Genomic DNA, 23,797 nt, shown 5'->3' on the forward strand with positions numbered 1-23,797 from the left:
TATTGCAAAGTAATGCACATTGGAAAACGTAATCCCAACTATACATATCAAATGATCGGGTCTAAATGAGCTGTTACAACTCAAGAGAGAGAGATCTTGGAGTCATTGTGGATAGTTCTCTGAAAACATCCACTCAATGTACAGCAGCAGTCAAAAAAATGAACAGAATGTTGGGAATCATTAAAAAGGGATAGATAATAAGACAGAAAATATCATGTTGCCTCTATATAAATCCATGGTACGCCCACATCTTGACTACTTCATGTAGATGTGGTCGACCATCTCAAAAAAGATATTTGGAATTGGAAAAGGTTCAGAGAAGGGCAACAAAAATGACTCGCGGTATGGAATAGCTTCCATATGAGAAGAGATTAATAAGATTGGGACTTTTCAGCTTCGAAAGGAGATGACTCAGGGGGGATATGATTGAGGTTTATAAAATCATGACTAGTGTGGAGAAAGTCAATAAAGAAGTGTTATTTACTCCTCATAACACAAGAACTAGGGGTCACCAAATGAAATTAATAAGTAGCAGGTTTAAAACAAACAAAAGGAAGTATTTCTTCACACAACGCAGAGTCAGCCTGTGGAACTCCTTGTCAGAGGATGTTGTGAAGGCCAAGACTATAACAGAGTTCAAAAAAGAACTAGATAAATTCATGGAGGATCGGTCCATCAATGGCTATTAGTCAGGATGGACAGGGATGGTGTCCCTGGCCTCTGTTTGCCAGAAGCTGGGAATGTGTGACAGTGGATGGACCACTTGATGATTCCCTGTTCTGTTCATTCCCTCTGGGGCACCGGGCACTGGCCACTGTCGGCAGACAGGACATTGGGCTAGATGGATCTTTGGTCTGACCCAGTATGGCCGTTCTTATGTTCTCCCCATTTTACACATGGGAAAACGGATGCACAGAGAAGTTAAGGGGTAAGTTTTCTGCTGGGCTGAGACTCCTCATTCTGGTTTCCAACTGCAATTTGCATCCCCCAAACAAATTGCAGGTGTAAATCGGAGGAAGTGCAATTCTATCGGATTCGCATCAGCAGTCAAAGAGTTAGGAGGTGTAAAATGCACAGATTTGTATCCACAATTCAGCTGGAGATGTAAAAATGCAGGTGTAGATTGTGCGGACACAAACTGCACATCCAAAAAGGGGGGCACCCTTCCAAAAGTGTATCCCCTCCCCTTTAGCATTTTAGTCATCCAGCATGTCTGGCTGGGAAAGGTCAACCCAGATCTCACTCCCATTCCTTTGCTTTAACTTATACCACTCTTGTTCAAACAACTACTCAGCCATGCTATGACTCAGAATTACAGATAAACCAATGGTGGTTATGGACCATAAATCAGGTAAAACAGAAGATCATTTGGATTAAGCCACCATCGTGGTGTGCATCCGACACACCTAAGTTTATTGAGGAATTTTCTGTTTGAGTAACTCTCCCATATCTAGCTCCTGTCCCCGTTGGAGGTCTTCAACTAAGTGGAAGACCTCAGGTCTGAGTCCAAGCAGGAAGATCAGGACTAAGGAACAGTGTATGTTGTTATGAAGGTGATAGTTAATATTTCCCACAAGTGTGCTATACTCAATGAACAGTAGTGGATCAAGCTCGAATGGTTATTAATTCATCTTGGATAAGCACCCCTACATTTTGGTTCTTTTTCCAATGCCCCTGAATCTCTTCTATTCACAAAACTTGTCTGCAAATCTCATAAGAACAGGTTTCCTTGTGAATAATACGTCCCCCTACAATTACTTGGCTACCTATAGCACATGTGAAAGGATGGGTCTGTTCTGATTTAATCCACACAAGTTTGCAGATTCCAAACGACAACTGCAAGGACAAAAGGTGAAAGATGGCTAAAAGAATAACGGTTATATATGCCCTGTCCCTCTCCGTAGCCTTCATCCAGTTACAATCGTAAGGATGTTAAAAAACCTCCAACAGCACATGAAGCATACTGCAAAGGTTATGAACTTTCAAGCTTCAAGGCATAAACCAAATTCTAATTGATGGGATTAGTAGGAAACTTTCCCATTGGGCAGATTATTCCGTAACTGCCTATTGCAGGGCTCCATGCACCTTCCTGCAGCTGGTAGGAAGGTGAGAAAGAGGGTATTGGAACAGATGGGCACACTGGTCTGATCCAGCCTGGCAGCGTCTCTGTTCCTCACTGTGCTTTAGATTGGCGTGTGCTAAACCAGCTCATCCCTGTGCTCCAATCTCCTGACTGAGCAGCTGCGATCACCCGCCATGCTGAGCTCCTCCATTGCTAGTAAAATCAAACCACTGAATTCCAGACTCTCAGAAGAGAAAGAATGAAGTGTTTAATTCTACTGGTGTTTCATACCCAAAGCCCCTCAGACTGGAACACAGTAAGGAGGGAAACACACATGCAAGTGATTCTGGTCTGATGTAATACCGGGTGCTTAGAGACATATTTTAAAACCACAAGAAGAAAGCAGCTTTTGACCTACTCAGACTCAGAAGATACCTCCTCTAAGGGCTTTTCTCTCAGTTCTGCAACACTATCATTGACTGCCTGGTTCCGAGGACCCAGACAAATCTTCTGCAGGAGTGAAACTGTAGGTCATGCATGCTTGGTGAGCAGGAGAGAAATTTACTTGAGAGTTTATAATGAAACTAATGCTCTACATCACAGATCCAGGGCAGCTGCATTTGAATGCACAGAACAAACACACAGTGGTGAGGAGTAATACGAAGAGGTTTTATTGACAGGCATTTTGGGTGGACCATCATTCAGGTTTTCCCAATGGAATGCCAGTCAGGACGTTATAGCATGCCGCTTCATCACACATTCTCTACATGCCATATTACTGGTGCTATTGTTCAGATCCTATATTCTCTGATTAACTGGACTCAGCTGCACAAGCCTGGTAAGGCATAGGATTAACTAGCACATTGGAGAAAACTTAAAAAAATTACCCAAGAAATTTCCCATATGATGCTGCAATTTTAAGTTTGCTCCCTTGGAATTTAGCAAAGGTGAAAGAAAAATGCTGCACATTGCACCCAAAGGCTGTGACTCTCCCCTTCCCCGTGGCATAATGCTCCTGGTTCCTGCCCTCATACATCGCGAGATGTTGGACTTCATACCCATCACGGGGGCTGATCTGAACATTGCTCATCTTGGACCAGATAAGAGTGCAATTTTTAGGGTGAAATTCCCCAACAGGGAGGAGGAGCAGCCGAAGAAATATTTGTCAAGTTTTCGTTTAGAATGGGAACTGCAGCAGCTCAGTTGTTTTGGAATGCTGGCAATAATCCCTGAGGAGATGGACGAGTAGCCAGTCAAAAAGTGCATGATGCATGCAGTTTATCACATGGTTCTACTATTTATCACATGGATATTGCTCCTAAGTATTTATTAAACATGTATCAGTGTAGTATCCAACCGCACATACATATTTTTATCATAGGTGGGGCTGGTAGCACCACCTATTATGAAGGTTGCGGCACACTTCTCATTATAAGACCCTGTTTTCTGTTGCTTATAAACTTTGCCAAACTTTAGCCACTTGGGCTGAAGTTTTCTGTACCAGATGTCTGCCTCAGGCTGAATTTGTTTGGAAAATTTCAGCCAGAACAGTTCTTTTCTTTCTGAGAACGTTATAATGGTCTTTTAACACAGGGTTGTTTTTTTGTGTGTGGAGTCAAACTATAATTCTGTGCATTGAATTTTAATAGGTCAAAAGAAGCAGAACAAATGTCCCGCACTTAGTTTAGCTAGGAATTTGCACAGTGAACATACCTTTGGGCAGACTGCTACATCAGGTTATCGCCCTGTAGTACAGACCCGAGCTCTTTAGCCTATCAGAGCTTTTCACCATGGAGTCTATCATTGCTGTTGTGGCAAAAATTGTGATGGAATGCCTGACTAGATTAAAGATATGAGTACTTGATATGTAACTGGCCAAAGGACGGTTGGTGCCCTGGGTCCATCTGAACTAAGGCCTGGTCTACACTAGGGGGTGGGGTCGAACTAAGGTACGCAAGTTCAGCTACGCGAATAGCGTAGCTGAACTCGAACTACCTTAGTTCGAACTACTCACCTGTCCAGACGCCGCGGGATCGAAGTCTGCGGCTCCCCCGTCGACTCCGCCACCGCCGTTCGCGGTGGTGGAGTTCCGGAGTCGATGGGAGCGCGTTCGGAGTTCGATATATCGCGTCTAGATGAGACGCGATATATCGAACTCTGAGAAGTCGAACGCTACCCGCCTAAGACATCGCCTTAGACGTAGCCTAAGACACCGTCGGTATTGAGAACAATACCGATGGTAGGACAGTTTGCAGACCGGCCTCTGGAACAGTGTGTGCTGAGAGCAGCAAAGGCCTGGCCTCTGAAAGCTTTATGACTACCAGACTGGACACAGCAGAGTCCTCCCTGGAGTTACTGCGTGTGGAATGACCTCCCGGCTGTTCTGAACAGCTGCCATTACGGGTGTCCGATGGGAGTTGCAGGAACGAAGTCCTACGCAGAGACTTGCAGTTTGACACCAGGTGGGCATCGGTGTCAAGAAAACCAGGCTTTAGAAGCAAGCTTCTATTCTCAGGCCTACTTTGCCTTCCTCACCAGCAGCACAACAGAGAGAACGAAATGTACTCATTGGAGCCGACAGCTCCTCCCTCGGAAACAGCATGTACTATTACACCAGTTAAAAAGGATCAAGCTGAGGCCACGTTTGTCCTGAATTCTATCAGCCTGCATTAGGGTCACATGGTCACTTAAATGGAAAACTAAATTCCCCCTTCTCTCTCCGGAAGGTTGAGAACATAGAGGCAGCTGGAACTGAGCAGATTACAAGGGAGAGCGAAGGTGACTTCCCTCCGGACTACTGCGAGGTTCTATTGCCGGTAATGTGTGCATTATTGCTCCCAGATACAGCTCTCTCTCCTGCCCATGCAGTAGGCCAGCGATTACATGGTTGTACGATACCCAGTGATGGCAAAATGGGCAGAGTGAACGTGAACCGGATGGGAGCATTCCAGGAACGCGCTCTGTGCCTGATCCACAGAGCATGAGACTCCTAGAGCCCCTACTAGTGAGTCTTGGCCCTTTAGCTCAAGCTACCGCAGCGTATGTTTTTAGCTCTAGAAGCCCCCAGTTCAATCCCTGGTGTCTCAGCCAAAATGGGAGCCCTCCCACCAGCTCAGCTGGCATTTCAGGCAGCTAGCACCAGCAGTCCTAGCCCAGTGCCAGGTCTGGCTCCTACGGAGGAGGGTCAATCAATGCGGGAGCTCCTGGTGCCATCACTCTCTACTTGGGCACCTCCGCAGAAGTGGACAAAATTTGGCTCTAATGAGTTAATCCTCATACGCATTTTACAGATGGAGGAGACAGACCCAAGGTCAAGTTCTGTCCCACTGCCCACAACAGCGGTGATCTCAGAGGAGAGGGTCTGCTGCAGTTTACCGCTGGATTTGATTCAGAGAATCCACGTGACTTGTCCAGGGTGGAAGAGGGAGTCGATTCTGCAGCAGGAAAGAGAATTGGAGGGTTTGGGGTTCCCAGACCACTACCCAAGTGAACAGCTGCCTCAAGGAACTGGGAGCACCTTGCTGCAGTCCAGACTGCTGGGCTAAAGCAGCCGGCTGCTCACGATGCATGTAAAGGAGGAGCTGACACGGCAGAGAAGTTAACAGACAACCCTGACTTGGAGACTGGGCTTTCAAAACCAACTTTGCAGCTGTCCTGGATTTTGAAAGTGGCACCCACACAAATACCGTCCCTCACTGGAGAAACAACCCTTTGATCTCCACCTCATTTCAGCTGGCACATCATCAGGCTATCTCAGCGACAAAATCCATTTCAAACGCCCACAGGTTCTGCTGTCCATGTCACAGCTGAAGAGTCCTGACATCGTCAGCCCGGGAGATGGACTCTCACCCCAGCAGCCGGCAGCCAGAAATGATCTTGTCAGAGTTTAGACGTAGCCAAGAGAGCTTCAAAATTCTTAAATATTTAATTTCAGATCAGCGTTGATCCCCATTCTAATGAGTCAAGCTGCCGGCAGAGACAGAAAAGTTTCACTCAACTTGATTCTACATGGGCATATGGGTGTTTCACATGTAAACTGGGTCACCTAGATTGAAAGCAGAGCGTTCGTTGCATTTTTAAGTATAATGTTCTCACTAATTCTTAGGCAGCATTTCTAAATATTACAGCGAAATAAATTCAGCCCTGATGAAAATGGTTACAATGCCCATTAAACTCCAGGGGAATTACATTTACCAAGTTCTGGGCTGACATTAGCCTCATCTTTGCACGTTTATAGCATCCCATGGTGAAATAAAGAATATCATTTAAAAAATATAATACTGACACTGCTACAGATAGAATGCAAGTAGGTTGGGGTGTGGATGTAACAAAACAATATTGTTCGCTGAGGCCAAGAATTTAGCAAGATTCAAAAAGGGACTGGACGTGTTTAATGGATAACAAGAATATCCAGAGTTATAACAGTCAATGCTAACAAAAATTTTGGAAGGGATATTAAACCTCATGCTTCAGTGCTTAAGCCAATCTTCAGCTCTTTGAGATCAGGATGAGATCCAACGTGGGGGTAATTATCCCATATCTGTTATTGAGGGGCTCTTACAACATCCTCGGAGGCATCTATGGCCAGAGGTTGGGGCTACGGCAAAATGGAGACAGGGTACTGGACTAGATGGACCTTGGTTCTGATCCAGTCTGGCAACGCCTACATTCCCAGCTGCCTCTAGTGGTAACTCTTGCGATATGGTATAAATTAAAATGAAACAGAATGCCATTTGGGCAGTTCCAGCTCTCTGAAAGCTCACAACATCCTGTTCCATAAAACACAGAAAAACAAAATCTCCATCATGCAAGCACGGAACAATTTCTGCCAGGTACTTGAGTGCCAAAACCGTTCATCAGTTTAAAATTGGCTCTAATTGGCACTTCCACAAGCTGTCAAATTCTTTACCTGAAGCCAGAAACAGACTGGGCCAGGATCCTGGGGAGGCTGAAAGCATCCTGGCCTGTTTAGTCAATGGCCTGCGTCTTTGCCCAGTCTGAGGAACCAGCCATCATTTAAAAGTTGTGACATCTCATAAGCCACCAGAGACAACAACTAATGCACTAAAGTATAGGAAAGACAGGGTCCCATATTTCCAACGCTATATAATTTATCATTTAATCTATAGTTTTGCGGTATATAATTTGTTCTAGCACTGATGACTTGAGAGACAGCAGACCTTAAAAATCACATCATTCTGATTTCCATCTTGTTTCCCTTACCACATACATTTCAATTGCAAACTGATTTAAATGGCTGCCACCTTGCGATCTGAGACTCAGTAGCATTACCTCCCAGCAACTTGGACCTGCTGTTAAGATAGGTGCAGGCATTCCCAGGCCTTTGAAACTACTAGCATTACACTCAATGGTGCAGAAATTTTCCTACCTCAGGGCTGGTCTACACTGGGGGGGTTGGGGAATCGATCTAAGATACGCAACTTCAGCTACTCTATTCACGTAGCTGAAGTAGAAGTATCTTAGTTCGACTTACCTGGCCGTCCTCATGGCGGCAAGTCAACCTCCGCGGCTCCCCCGTCAACTCCGCTTACTCCTCCTGCTGAGGTGGAGTACAGGCGTCGATTCGGGGATTGATTTATCGCATCTAAATGAGATGCAATAAATGGATCCCCAATAGATTGATTACTACCCGCTGATCTGGTGGGTAGTGTAGATGTGGCCTCAGAGAGAGAAAAACAGAAGAAATAATTAAATGTTCCATTGTCCAGAATAAGCAAGGGACCATCACCAATGGAAAATACCTTTTGGACAGTAATCTCTGACCCATGCAGCTGAGCGATCATTGCAAGGGGTGATTGCTAAAACAGACTTCTGCAATCTGTGATACAGTATATAATGAGAATGTGGGATGAGTCACCAAACAAACAATACTAACGACTAGAAAATGCCACAGATACACCAGAAAAATGCCTGGTTCTCGGTTAATGTACCACAGAAATCAATTCAGCCCATGCCAGGGGAGGAGGGTTTGACATAAATAGAGGTATCAAGCATTACTCAGACCAGGCGGTGTGCATTTGTAGCTATGTGGCTGTTTGAACCATTTTCCCTCAAGCTCTCAAAACCCAGAATAGTTGATTGTATGAACTATTAAGAGTTCAGACCTACGTGACCCGCTCGTCAATTTGTTGGAAACAGTGACACTGGATTTTAATACCAACTTTGTTTTTTTAAATATATCAGTATTAATCACATACGCTGCCTTTCCTGCCTCCACATCATGATTGGCTTGTAAAGCTAGTGCTGTGTTAGAAACTCGGCTGCTGTTCTCAATGCCGATATTATGTTGGTGTCCATGTAAATGTCACTTGATTGCTAGAGACGTCATCACCAGAGCCCTCCGGACCAATAAGCAGTGATCTAAAATGCTGCCCCGCATGAACATGTGTTGCGTAGCTAAGAAATGCAGTAACAGTTTTAAATCAGGGACAGGCCTGGAGAAGAATCTGAATTTCCCAATGTCTGAGGGTTGGTCAGCTTCTGGTCCATCTCTATTTTACATAAAATAAAAAAATTAAATTAAATTAAAAAAAACCCTTCGTCAAAGAGGCAGCAACAGACATTCGATACAGGCTGAGCAGATGCCAATCTCTGCTACTTAGTCCTGGCTTGTGCCAGACGCTTCACAGAAATATAGGAAGATGCATCAGGAATTAAACGGATCTTGGCCAAAATACTCTGCCGCAGGCCCCCTGCTGTGCAAGAACATTGGTTCTTTGCACCACAAGCAACAGCAGCTGAAACACCCTTTGTTCGCTCTTACCCCCAGGACTGAGAGGAGAGCAATAATGCATCATGAAGTAACAAGTGCTTTGAATTGAAGCTAATCAGGCTAAAAGCAGGGAACACAGATTCAGTACAGGGGTCTCCAGACCAAGGAGATGAACAAGTGGAAAACAGGCTAATATGTCTGATTGCATTTTGCAAGTAGAAGGGGTGGAGGGTTGGAGGAGCACATCAGCATGTCAGATTCTGGGCAGCCTGGAAATGAGTGGGAAAAGTCATCCTCTCTAAGCAGTTGCTGCCAACTCGTAGAATTTGCTCTCCCTTCCAGCCGACATGGGGCATATGCTTCAGCTTCCCCTTCTCCTTTGTGCCCTGCCAGCAATAGCTGTGCCCTTGAACTTCATGTCACCCATGCTGCCTTTGCAGAAGCATCTATCTCCGCCATCACTGCTTTTACGGTATATGCAGCTGTCGCACTAGGATCGCATTAAAAGCTTTTCTTGCCAGGACACGACCTCTGAAAGTTTCCCTGATGAACGTTTTCTGCATGCTTTGACAGAAAGGAGAATGGGGCACAGGGATCCATTCGATTTCATCGTTAGTTTAATACAGCAATTCAAGAAAGGGCCGGGCTGCTGGCAAGCCTTCTATTCCTGGATGCCGCTTGAAGATGTATTTATCACATGACAGTTCTAATGATCTTTCCACGGGTACGTGGGAAGTTAAGGGGAAGAAAACTAATCACGCCTCAGACTGAATTAAAATGAAACGTAGCTACTGTCTGGCACTACGTTTAACAGAGACTGGCTGAGAAATGGGAAATCAGTCTGACAGGCTGGCAAACTGCAGCATTCTCCAATTCTGGACTTGGTGGTCGGTGCAGTGAGATATTGGATTTATCGTCTACAACATCTGGGATTTCCTCTGGCTGATTGATTTAAGCAACATCCTCAACCTAGCAGATCACATTCAAATGCCATTTGTTACTTCATTTCTCATCTCACAGTAACATCGCTGGAATGTGGACTAAGCTCTGCATGGTGGTGGAATCTTCATGCCAAACACATCCTCTGCCCTCGCCTGCATCCTTCTCTCAGTCACTGTCCGTGAGGGCCCTTTTCAAAACTGCGTAGTGGTGGCTGCAAAGGGGAAGGAGGATGTTAGCTGGTAATATTTAAGCCAGATGGGCTTGCCATTTGTTTGCTGCTTAGCCCTCAGCAGGACCCAGGGAAGACATTGATCTAGGCTGCTGATAGATCTAACGACTCAAGAAGCCATGGAGGTAACAAAACAAATAGTAACTAAAAAAAGAAAAAAGTCAGCTGGGCTCCAAGTTCTTCCAGTCATTTCCCACTCAGAGCAAATGTACATTGTTTAGTCAAGCCAAAGGCATCTTTCCTAAAGCACCAGAGTCCCAGGGAAGGCATCAATACTATTTTGGAAACACGGTATTGCTAGTCGTGTTCCAAGCAGTTCGTGTGCCTACTTTTCTCACTGAGCTTGGCCATGCATTTTAATTCACCAGCAGGAGGCTGAAGGCCTATTCCCCAAAGAGCAGAGTGACATTACAGTAGGAACGTCATGATATATTTGCCATGGGAACAGCATCCATCACTGACAGGTAAAAGGGATGCATCTCCATAGTACAGGTTGATGGATTGACCCCTTGATTAAAAGAAAGTGGCACCAGGGAAGATGGCTTTTTCTCCATACAAAATTGAAAAGGGGAGGAAATAATTCCTCAACCAAATTTCCCATGTTAGACTTGGGATCATTGAACATTCTTCTGATGAACAGAGACAATTATTTTTCAAAATACTTTAAGCAGCTTTGATTCAAAGGGCAGTTTAGATCAACATTTAAATGAGCGCCGATTGAACCAGGCTTTATTATCAGCTGGTGATTTCCTACTTACTGGATTAAATAGCTCCGTGCCCCATGTTCGCAATGTAATAACTCCCCAAATTACAATAATCTGAGGAGGCAATGGACCTTATGATTTAGCGACCCATTTTGTCATTGGAGGAGCTCTTCATTTAAAAAGGCTGACAGGAACGGCATTCAGTGGTGCAGGAAAACAAGCCTGCACAATCAAGTGCCTTTGGTTGCCAGTAGAGACATATTGCAACATCTTCCAGGAATATAGAGGCAAAACCCACAGCGTTTACATAATACATCAAATACTCCTCACTGGAAAAGCTGCAAGGTACGGCTTTGATGGAGACTGGCACTTAGGGGCTGATCCTGCTTCCACCGAAGTCAGTAGCAACACTGACATGGGAGCCAGACATAAGGTCCTTAGATATAAGGGCCAATTCATGCTTTCTGCTGACAAATTCCTGTTGAGCATTAAGCCTCCATGCTTCCTCTCAACTTTGTCATCCCAGACTAGTTCTGAGTACAGGTGGGCAGAAAGCCAGTTGAGTTAAGCCAAGATGAAGTATGAGACCAACTCAACCCTGAACCTTTGCCCAAAACTTGAAATGAACCGGAATCAAACTTTCTCTGCGATGTGAAAAAGTTCTGCTGACTTCCCACTCTGATCTTTTAAGATTTCCACTGTGGCCACTGAATCAAAGTGCTTTACGCAGAGTCAGAGCACCAAAATACCAGAAAGAAATCATTCTTCTGGCCCAACTGGGAGGAGACAGCACTAGCTTGCTCTTGGGTGATTTCCAGCTTAGCTTTACAGTCTCAAGAAGCCTGGTCAAACATCTAAACTTCTAGATTCTTCTCAGGGCCAAATTCCAATATCTTACCCCTTCTGAGACTCACCCAGCACTAGTCTGAGATTTGGGAGATGCTTCATTCTAAATAATGACTTATTAACTGTCCAATATAGATTTTCCCCCCTCCATAAAAATGTTCTAAGTGGCTTTTCTATCTAGGTACTGATGAGCTTCTTTACGGTCGTACCCAAGTGCCTCAGAATCATTCGAGGATTCTTAACACGTCTAATGCAGTTACACATTTTTCACAGAGAAGAATCCTTCCTTCACTCTTATTATGCCCCTTAGCACAACTTACATTGCAAATACTCACAGGTAAATTTAAACTGGATATCAGAAAAGTTGCCCAAGTGTGACACACATTCACCCGCAGAATACTCTAAGGGGGCAGCGCCCCAGCGCAGATCATTGAGAGAAGTCAGGACAAGACAGCCACTAGATGATAGAGTCACTTGGCAGAGAGATAGCTGAGGCTGCTTTAATTGTTATAATTCCACAGAAATAAAACTGTGCGTTCAGCCTCATTAAGCCTTATAATGGTACACACTAGGTGAGTTTGAGTTCACAGATGAGCTCCGTTAGTTTTACACCAGTAACTATTGTCGGGGTGGGGGAGAGCATCTCCCTCCAGGCCTGAGTCCTCCAGTCCAGATAGCATCAACCATGCATAGCTAACCAGTTGCATATGCAATTACCAAATACGTTCACATGAAAAAGCCTGTGGATTTCACCAGTTCCATGCTTCACAAAGTCTGCTCCGTGGAGGAGATTTGCCAATGGCATTTTGCTTCCGCTTTCCACTCCTCGCCCAGCCTGAGAGGAAAATGCTGTCTCTCAAGGTTTCCCTCTTGAAAGTAATTTGATCCCATTCAGCTACCCTAAATTACGGTTGCCAACCCTCCAGCATTGTCCTGGAGATTCTAGGACTTAAAGACGAATCTTTAATTAAAGGCTATGTCATGTGATGAAACCTCCAGGAATACATCCAACCCTACTCTAAATGGAAGGGCGTGGGCGAGCACCAGAACACAATTTGTTCAGGTTTTTAATGCCTTGTAAGCACAATCCCATAGATGGGAAGAATCAAATACCTGTGGGTAGTTGGGTGGCTTCTGGTAATTTCCTGACCATGTTGTCTATATGTAGTAGAGTCTCCCTCTCCACTGAACCATGCTGCAGACTGTGAGGTTGCCAAAACCCTCGCTCATCATGGGCAGAGCTGGCCAATACTTCCAGAGAAGTCATCTTAGAAAAACCCGAGTGATGCAAGGAGTGATGTTGACTTTCCACCAGGTGATGATCCTGCCTTCTCGGGCAGTAGTTGGCAGATGGCACAGTCACTCTGAATGGCATTAGCGGGCACTGCGCCATCTCTGGAGAAGTCAGAAAACAGGTCCTGACAACTTAAGGCAGGGGTGGGCAAATTTTTTGGCCCGAGGGCCACATATGGGTGAGGAAATTGTATGCAGGGCCATGAACGTAGGGCTGGGGCAGGGGGTTGGGGTGTGGGAAGGAGTGTGGGGTGTAGGAGGGGGTGCAGCATGCAGGAAGAGGCTATAAGCAAGGGGTTGGGGTGCAGGAGGGGTGCGGGGTGCAGCAGGGGGTTGAGATGCAGGAGGGAGTGCAGGGAAGGGGGCTCAAGGCAGGGGTTTGGGATGCTGGGTGCAGGAGCAGTTCAGGCTCCAGCCTGGCACCACTTACCTTGAGCAACTCCGGGGTAGCAGCAGCGTGCAGTGGGGCTAAGGCAGGCTCCCTGTCTGCTCTGGCCTTGCACTGTCTCCCAGAAGTGGCCAGCATGTCCGTTAGTGGCTCCTGGGGGTGGGGTGGGGCAGGCGGCTCTGCCATGCACTGCCCTTACCTGTGGGTACCACCCCCGATGCTCCCATTGGCCACGGTTCCCCGTTCCTAGCCAATGGGAGCTGCGGAGGGCGGTGCCTGGGGGCGAGGGCAGAGCATGGAGCCCTCTGTCCCCCTACCCCGGGGACGTGGTGCCAGCTGCTTCCGAGAGTGGCGCAGGGCTCGAGCAGGCAGGAAGCCTGCCTTAGCCCCGCTGCCCCACGTGGCTGGCAATCCTGTGGGCCGGACTGAAAGCCCTGATGGGCCGGATCTGGCCCGTGGGCCGTAGTTTGCCCTCCCCTGACTTAAGGGCATTAGTTGAGGAATATCAACCTTTTTTTACTGAGGTATTAGAAAACCTGAGGTATTGGAGAGCTGACGTGACTCGGGTCACAGAAAGTGAGTGTCGGTTCCAGGAGTAGAAGCCAAGGGTCCTTACCCTCACACCTCTTCTTGAGCCACTTGGCTGCACCTTTAAAAGAGCTGGTCCCCTGCATTGCCAAATGCACTCCCTGTCTTTACAAATACAGGAGAGACAGGTGCAAGACAAACAATATGGAAAGGACACAACTGGCTGCTTAGGACCTGAAAAGCTGGCGGCTTGGTAAAAATGCCCATAACTAGGGTTCAGTTAACTAGTGACAATAAAACAAGACCCAGCCAACCCACAGGAGCATGAACAGAAACGGAACCAAATCTTTTCTGAGACCAAAATCCACCTGAGTAACATACGCGCCCCCATTTTTTCCATTTCTGTTCCCCTTTGTTCTCTCTTGCTTCTGGCTGTGATTGGAAGTGCTGAAAAATCAAAGCTCATGTTCATCCTCATATGTTCAGGGCAACAAGAGAAAGCAGCGCTGGACGTGAGCCTGTTCTCATGAGATTTCTAGGCTATTTTGTTTATCCATAAGATTCAGATATCCACTCCTTCAAGCAGTTTGCTGTTCACCAACAGACCTTTGGTGCAGGGATGTATCTACTAATTCTTAAACGGAAAGAACTCCAATTTGTGCAACTAAATAGATTTTTGTTTTCCTCTCTCCCTCTTTTGCTCCATGTGTTGATCAGCAAAACTGGTTATTGCAGTTGCTAATTACCTCTTCTTTCTGCTAGTCTCCATAGGGAGGAGAGCAGTGTGTTGGTTCAGTTTGGGGCTCGGGAGTGCTTTGAATGCAAGCACCATCAGGACTGCTGAATGCACTGTTTATCCAGGCGCCTAATTAAGGTAATGCTGATTAACACCTCTGCTGATAATGAAGGAGCAGGGTCATGAGGAACAGAGAGAAAAGGAAAAGATGGGAAAAGGCAAATTAAGAGCGTGTGTGCATGGAGGAGGGGGCGGGGTTGGAAGTGGGCAAGGGAAATCCTGAAAGAGAGACAGCCCTCTGGCTCTAACGACACCCTGAAGGAAGGGAAAATGATTGCTACTGCATAAGGTCATTTAGCTGTAAGGGGTAAAAGAAACTGCAGCTGGAAAAATGACAGAATGCAGCAGAGACATTAAAGTCTTATGCCAGCGATTGGCAACCTTTGGCCCGCGGCCTGCCAGGGTAAGCGCCCTGATGGGCCGGGCAGGTTTGTTTACTTGCTGCGTCCGCAGGTTCGGCCGATCGCGGCTCCCCTGGCCAATGGGGCCTGCGGGAAGCGGCGCGGGCCGAGGGATGTGCTGGCCGCCGCTTCCCACAGCCCCCATTGGCTTGGGACAGCAAACCATGGCCAGTGGGAGCCGTGCTAGGCTGAACCTGTGGACGTGGCAAGTAAACAAACCGGCCCGGCCTGCCAGGGGGCTTAGCCTGGCGACTGGGTGCCAAAGGTTGCCGATCCCTGCCTTATACAGAAGTTCACCAGGTGAAGCTGAGCGTTAGAGGTATTCCACTGGGCTCGGGGACTACTTCCAGGCCCATTTAGCTGTCTTCAATAGCGTTTCATTTATTAAGTCATCTCAAATGCCAAGGTGCTGAGCTTTGGACGGAAAATAAAGTGGGAGCAGAGACAGTAGAATCATAGAACCATTGAATCATAGAACCACAGGGTTAGAAGGGATGGCAAAGGTCATCTAGCCTAACGCCCTGCCAAAATGCAGGATTTGTACAGAGGATGGACAGTGCATGCAGCACCCATTTGGCTTTGTGCCGGAGGAGGAACCTAAACACTGTCGTAGAAGGCATGTTGAACAGAACAACTGAAACATTGTGTTTAGAAAATGTTCAAATGAAACGTTTCAATTTTTCTCAGAATTTTTTTTCCTGGTGTTCTTTCAGCAGAAACAAGTTGGAAAATTTGACCCAAATTCACAAAACATTTCGGTTGACCCAAATCTGCTGTTTTCATGAGGAAAATGTTTTCGCTGAAAAATTTCTTCCAGTTCTAGTAGCGACTACAGGAGCCTCTCTGGGCTCCTTGCTCCCGACCGCATGTGTTCTTGTTCACATGTCTTGGGCCTGCCTTATGGAGAAACATCAGGGCCAGGACCGTCCTGCAACAGGGCATTGTGCCCTGGATACATTTTCATTTACATTGGGAGTGGCCAAAGCAGAGACCATGAACCACAAGCAGCCCCTGGAGTTTAGCGACGTGTCATGGCCATCCACTTCCACACAATTCAATGCTGGTAGAGACCCTAAAGCTCAGCATGCAGGGCCAGGCTACCTGGATCAAGCTGGAACCTGTATGGCCATGAGGTTGACTCGATTTTATGCAAAGTAGGTGCAGTCCCCCAGCACCTCGAAGGTCACCTTGTTTGGATAACTCTCACTTCACGGGCACCTGTATGGATAGGTACAGGCACATTTCATTAGCTGTACTACATGGAAGTCCTAGGACCTGCCAGTCCTGTGACCTTCTGCTGCAGAACAACAAGTCTTTTCTAGATGATATATTTGATGCATGTGGTAACGCTGCATCAGGCTTTTATGCAATGGCAGTTTTGTCAGGTGACGAAACCTTAATCAGATGGGATCTGCCTCGACAAGACACCTGCAACGTGCCATGCATGAAAAGGTTTGTTCTCAGCCGGAGCGTAGGACACTGCAGGAAGGTGCTGAGTGACTGGCTGGTGCTGACTATGTTGATTTTCAATGGTGCTGAGAAGCTGCAGGCTGCATGTCAACTCTTTCCTCCCTGGTTTATATTTGCATATTGACATATTTTCTCCCTTTGTTTAAAATATTCTTGTATAAAGTGAATTTCATGGTGTATAAATTCTGGGTTGACAGCCCTGGGCACTGAAGTCCTCCGATTATCCACAAACTAGGCCGGTAGGTATCTATCTATTGTATTACTTTAGCACCCTGGAGCTTCAGTCATGGACCAGGAGCCCATTACGCCAGGTGCTGTACAAACACAGAACGAAAAGACAGTACCTGCCCCAAGGAGTTTACAATTTGAGTACGAGACAAAAGACAACATATCTACTTTTATGGCCCTCATCACCACGGTATCTGAGTGCCTCACAATTAATGGACTTTCCCTACCTCCCTGGCTCTTCGCAGGGCAGACGGCCCTGTTAAATGGGTTTTGGCGCTCAGTACTACCATCACACTGACAAGAGGAAGGATGAAGCCTGTGAGGGCACGTCCCTTGAGAGGCACCACACAGCTGTGTAGCCTGAGCACTCTTGCTCGGCCGTTAGGAAACCGCCCACAGTGCTCAAATTGCGGCAGGGTGTGAAGTCGACTGTTGGAACTCTGCCAAGCATACCAGGTTGGACCTGCGTTTGTGCAGACAACTTCTGGTCTGATCTCACCCTGAAAGGAAAGGTGGGCGTGGGGGTGGGGAATGGCCAAGGTTACTAGGGAAGGGTTCTTAGTGCAGCAGTCACAGCACATGCGCCGGAGGAAGGACAGCGAAGGGAAGCACCGTTCTACTGAGTTGCCAACACAAAACCAAGTTAACAAGCACTTGTATGGCTAGATTCAGCTCCACTGAGGGGGCGGGAAAAGTCCCTTTGACATCAATGGGTGCAAAATAGGACCCTGACTTAAAAAAGCAGGCAGCTGGGTTGTGGAAAGGTGTGTGTGTGTGGGTAACATTCTGGATGCTAGTGCCAAAGCATGAGGAGTGGGTGAGTGTGGGTGTAGGGAGATCCCCATTTTTAATGTAGCGAGGAGCCCAGAGAAATGCATATTTTTATTTTGTGAATGTTTTCCATTCTCATTTTCACTCAGCCCTGCCTTGCAAGTTCCAAATATTTCTCTGGGTTGGACAGGGCCCAAGATCTTGGGATGCAATAAATGAAATATATAGGGTGACCTGCAAGGAGTCTGGTCTGTACAAAAATAATTTAGCATCTCTACTGGGTTCCTCCCCCTGCGTTATTTTTCCATTTAAAGTCTGTTACCGCAGTTAGATCCTCATGACTAAACACCACAAACAGCTGAAAGAAAGGAATCAAAGATCAAGCTATATTGCAGCTATTGGTAAATCCCCCTCTGCTCCGTGATTCCAATTCACCTCCCTTTTCCCCACCAACACCTCATGATCGCTGCCATTTGGGGAACAAAGCCATCCATCTCCTGGTTACAGATGACAAGTAAAATTGCTTCATATCCCGCCCCCCCGCCAAAAAATATGGAATGAAAGCAAGACTGGTTTTAACATATATTCAAAGGGACGCTCTCAAGCAGTGTTCGGCCCAAAATGTATGGTTTTGTAAACAAACAAAAGATTTACAAAGCCTAATGTTAATAGAAATGTTACTGGGTTTTTTAAAAACTAAACTAAGAAAAAAAGATGTTTCGGTTTTGTTTTTTTTAAATCCCTCTGCAGCGGTTGCAACCCAAAGAAAACAGCCCTGTCCTGACCGATGAGAAATGAGAACGTGAAACTGATGAGAAGCAGAGGCAAAGAACTTCAGCGGCAGAGGAGGAGGATTTTGTGCCACTCAGTAGAGACCAGCCCTGTGTTTGTCCAGCCTCTTCGTAAAACCCTCCCTTGCTGTAGATTAAGCCCATTACTTTGTATCCTCCCTCCAATGGACATGGAGAGCAATTGATCACAGGCCTCTCTGTAACAGCCTTATCAGGTCACCCTTCAATCCTCTTTTGTCCAAACTAAACATGCCCAGGTTTTTAATCTTTCCTCGGAGATCAGGTTTTCTAAACCTTTTATCATTTTTGTGGCTGTGCTCTGAAATCTTTCCAATTGGTCCCCCTCTTTCCTGAAGCGTGGTGCCCAGAATTGGACACAATACTCCAAATGAGGCCTCACCAGTGCCCGGTAAAGTGGGACAATTACTTCCCATGTCTGACATATGACACGCTTGTTAATACTCCCCAGAATGATATTAGCCCTTTTTTTGCAACTGCCTCACATTGTTGGCTCATATTCAATTTGTGATCCATTATAACGAAGGCTGCGATTTAGTCACAGAGGCCGCAGAAGTTACGGAATCCGTGACTTCCAGCAGCCTCCGTGACTTCAGTCTACGGTGGTGGGGAGCTGCAGGGTCCCACGCTGCCTGCTGGGGCAGGAAGCTGTGGGGTATCCCTGCCGCCTCTGGTGGCCCTCCCAGCTCCCAGCCACAACAGGTGGTGGAGGTACCTTGCAGCTCCCTGCTGGCAGCGACAGCTTCCTGCTGGAGGCAGCGGGGAAACCCCCAAGCTCCATTCCACTGTGGCAGCTCCTGGCCCCCGTGGAAGGCGGGGAACCTCCAGGCTTGCAGCCCCCATGGGCAGCAGGGGACACCTGGAGCTGCAGACGGCAGGGATACCCCCAAGCCGCTACAGACAGCCCTTAGTCCCTGCAGCTGCCCCACTTGAAGTAGTGTGGGGAACTGCAGATCCCCATTTTGTCAGGGATATTTTTAGGGACAATTCATGGCTTCCATGAATTTTTCTGTGTTGCCCGTGACTTTTACTAAAAATATCCATGACAAAATCTTAGCCTTAATTATAACCTGCATCTTGGCGGCGGTGGGGGGTGGGTGGGGGTTAGACTTGATGACCCTTACGGTCCCTTCTGACTCTATGATTCTATAATGCCCAGATCCTTTCCTGCATTATTACCCCAACCCTGTTATTTCCCATTTTGTATTTGTGTTTGATTTCTCCTTCCTAAGAGCAGTATTTGGCACTTGTCTTTACTGAATTTCATCTTGTTGATTTCAGACCAATTCTCCAATTTGTCAAGGTTGTTTTGAAGTCTAATCCTGTCCTCCAAAGGGGTGCAACCCCTCCCAGCATGGCTTTATAAGCATACTCTGCACTCCATTACCCAAGTCATTAATGAAATACAGAATAGTACCAGAGCCGTGACAAACCCCTGCAGGACACCACTAAATACTACTGCAGATCTGAGCTCCGATGAATGGGCCTTTTCTTGTTTTACAGCAAATAGCCAAGGCCAGAGGAAAATAGCATGAAATGATGGTCATAAGCCAAAGGCAACTTCCAGCTAAGGTAGGGCAGGACTATCCCCATTGTACAGATGGCCTCTCTGTGCCTGGTTCCCCAAGTGACATACCCAAGGTCACACTGGCAGAGTAGGGGATTGAATCCAGCTCTCTCAAGTCCCAGGTTAGTGCCCAAACCACTGGGCCGTTCTCCCTCCTCACCTGAGAGCACCACTGAATTCCCTCTGCCCCCAGCCCCTCAAGACACAAAACTGATCCATTCCCAAAAGGAACAAACCACCCCAAAAGTTCCACTTCACAGAGCTAGACACATAAGCAACTGACTGGGGAGGGTGTGTGCAGAACTTTTCAGAGCACTGACAAGCAGCTCAGGACAGGCCTGACGAATGCACTCAATGCAAAATGCAAATAGGAACCCAATTAGCTCATGAATATTCTAAAGCCTAGGAATTCCAGCCCCACTGGGTGGTAAGCTAGCAGCTGCAAGTGCCCATCAGCTGGGTTTTCTGAGAGCAATTAAAATGATGGATTATCCACCTACAGGGCTAGTGGGCTCTAGCAGGGAAATAAATTCATCAGACAGCACAGGGCTGACACGATTATGTAATCAGCACCGAAGTGTCAGTAAGTGACCTCTGTGTTTCCAAGCAGAAGAATCTACCCGCATAGCATGCAGCTCCCAGAAGAAAGGGGGAATGAGAGGTGGGGAGGATGACAGGCAATCTGGGTGCACACAGCATTCGTGACATGGTAGCATCCCTGGTACTTCTGTTAACGTAGGGTGCTGCTGTATCCTACCAGTCCTTCTACTGCTGTGTCCAGTAAAATGGGAGATCGCTTACACCTGTCTCAGGGATGTGGCCACAGAGTCAGCAAGGCAAAAGACACACAAACATGATGAGTCAAGTCCTAAGCAGTCCTAAGCACTTGCAACTCCCTCTGAACTCAGTAGGAGCTGCAGATGTCCTGCGCATCTCAGGATTTGGCAGACACACATACAGAGACAATTAACTCCTGCTTCCTTTGAAGTCAATGGGAAGTTTGTCAGTGACCTCCTGAGCAGTGCTGGGTTTTAGAACAGCAAAATTCCCCACAACGAGATTCCATGGATTGCAACCACGGCACTAAGGTGATGGGAATTCACAAGCATCCCTGTGTTCTAAGGACACAAGCACTTATTTAACACAAGATGTGGACGTTGAAGGAACCAAAGGACATGAAGAGAAGGAATTATTTGCTGCCTCTACACCAGTAGCAGCTTAGGTAACAAAGACGACGGACTGGAATTGCTCATTTATGAGCATAAATTCAATCTAGTTGGTAATACTGAAACCTGAAGGGACGAGTCACATGATTCAAATGGTGCAATCAATGAATATAACCTGTTTAGGAAGGATTATGTGGGGAAAAGGGGAAGGGGAATGGCACCACTGCTGCTGGAAGACTGTGTCCAATTCTGGTGCCCACAATTCAAGAAGGATGTTGAATTAAGTTAAGAGAAGAGGCCCGAGAATATTAAGTGATAAAAAACCCCTTGCTTTATAGTGCTAGACTCAAAGAGCCCGATCGATTTAGCTTAACAAAGAGAAGATCAAGGAGTTACTTGATTACAGTCAATCAGTACCTACATGGAGAACAAATATTTAATACCGGGCTCTTCAGTCTAGCAGAGAAAGATCTAACACGATGCAATGGCTGGAAGTTCAAGCTAGACAAATCCAGACTGGAAATCAGGGTACATTTTTAACGATGAGAGAAATTAATCATTGGAACAGCTCACCAACGCTGGCAATTTTAAATTTCTATCGCTGGTAATTTTAAAATTAAAATGGGATGATTTTCTAAAAGACCTGCTCCAGGAATTATTTCAGGGAAGTTCTATGGCCTGTTTTACATAGGAGGTCAGACTAGATCAGGGGTCTGCAACACGCGGCTCCGGAGCATATGCGGCTTCCTTGTCTTCTTTGTGTCTCCCTGGGCTTGACAAAAAAAAAAAGAAAAAAAACAAAAAAAAAATAACTATTATTTATTAATTTAATTTTTTATTTTATATTATTTTATTTTTTTTTATTTTTTTTTTGATTTATCTAGGTTATCTTGGAGAACTTACTTTTAATTTTTGTTTTTTAATTTTATAATTTGTCAATTAAAATATGCATCACATCCACCCCTTGCCTTATGCTAGGCTGCTGCTTACCTGCAGGCTGCTTCTCACATGTAAAATGAATACATCCAAAAAAAAAAAAAAAAAAAAAAAAAGAGAAAAATAGAAAGTGCATGGACTGATTCCTTTGCCTTCCTTTCACTTCACTGCCAACGTTGCTGGCTGGCTTGGCTTAAAAATATAAAAAAGCAAAAACAAAAAAAAAGAAACAACAAAAAAAACAAATTTTCATTTCAAATCAAAACTGAAGACTGAAGATGAAGAAAAGAAGAAGGACTGAAGAAGAAAAGTTGAGCAGAAGCACAGCACTTCAAAGAACAAGAAGTCTTTCAACACTCCAAACTCAGAAAGCTAGTTTGTCTCTGCTACAGCTGTGGCAGCTCATGAGAAGGAGCTAGCAGGAGAAGAATTCTCAAAAATAAATGAAATAAAAGAGAAAATATTCAAAAAATTCAAAATCTCGAAGAAAAAAAAAAAAAAAAATAAAAAGAAAATAAAACAAAAAAAAAAGACTCTGCAAAGACACAGAAACAAACTCACATGGAAAAAAAACAAACAAAATGACATCAGCAAAGCATCAATTATAATCAATTGCCTTCATGATGAGTGATATGTGGATGCATGTGTGAGCATGCACGAGCATGTGAGCTGTGATGATTGTGATGCAGAACTCTGAACTGAACTGGGAAGAACTGATTGAACTCAGACTGCTAAGGGGGACAAGCCATTGTGAGTCTGTTGTTGAGTTGTCAAAATTTGGGTTGAATAAACACCAAGTCTAAGGAAGTAACTACTGGTCACCTGTCAGTGAGTGTGAGTGTAGAGCTGCAAGAGAGGAGAGCAGAAGAAGAAGCTGAGTGGATCAAAAGCTCTGATCATCGAGAGCTGCTGATGACTTGCATCTTGCACACTGAAGCAATGTGTGTGATGAACCTGTGCTGCTGATGTGGAAGAAGTGAACCTAGAAATTAAAATATAGTGAAAAATAATTTTTTAAATGGTTTTATGACAGTGAGCGCATATTTGGTTCTCCTGCTAGAGTTGAGCTCAGGTTTGATATCTGATCTCCTGACAACAGCAGGCTGCGGTCTGGAAGCTGTGCTGGCCTTGCTGCTTGAAAAGAACCTCAACTAATGTGAAAGGAGAACTGGGAAGGAAACTCTGGACTATATCCTGGAAAGGATTGGACCTGAATTTGGGAAGTTTTATATTTCATAGTGGATGACACAAGTCACTAAAAACGCTGAATAAAAATCTCCAGGGAAAGGGAAGCACGGCCCCTGCAGTTGGTGTTTGTTCTGGGCAGCGCTCTCAGTGTTTGCCAGAGAGACAGAGAGAGAGAGACGCTTTCACTCACGAGAAGTCCTGAAGAGAAGAATCACAACAATCAATGTTATTTACATTTTACACTGTGCAATTATGGCACAAAAAGAAAGATTTGAATTCTGCGAGTTCAGAAAGCAAAAAAAACAAAAACCTGCCCCTGTCACCACACCCTGACACAGCCCATCCCCTGCTGAAATCTATCCACATTTCACAGGGATAAGTGCCCGATCTTGAGCCCGAAAAGGACAGATGGAAAGGATAAAAGACGGATAGCCTGGAAAGAAGGCCACTCGAAAGAAGAAAAGAAATGCAAGTCAGAAGAAAAGAAAAAACCAAAGCAAACAAAAAAAATGGACACAAACCCCAAACCCGACCAAACTTGTTTTTGAAACATGGAGTATGATATTTGATCCTGTCCATCTTTGGTAAATGCATATGATGTCAGTGGAGTCCATCTTTTTCATGAACTTCATAAACTTCAGCAAGTTTTCTTAAGAAGCAACTTCATAAAATGAGAGCCAAAGTCATCTTACAGCCCACTGAGTCTTAATCACTGCAAGAAGATCAAGAAGTAGAGCACA

General features: G+C 45.7%; 1 protein-coding gene across 2 annotated transcripts in view; it reads right to left on the reverse strand.

The window, feature by feature from the left end:
• Positions 1 to 23,797, reverse strand: part of CACNA1H (calcium voltage-gated channel subunit alpha1 H) — a 581,666-nt gene that overhangs the window by 221,306 nt on the left and 336,563 nt on the right. The window lies entirely within an intron of this gene.

This window comes from Mauremys reevesii, linkage group 10, assembly GCF_016161935.1.
Source record: "Mauremys reevesii isolate NIE-2019 linkage group 10, ASM1616193v1, whole genome shotgun sequence".
NCBI classification, from domain to species: Eukaryota; Metazoa; Chordata; order Testudines; family Geoemydidae; genus Mauremys; species Mauremys reevesii.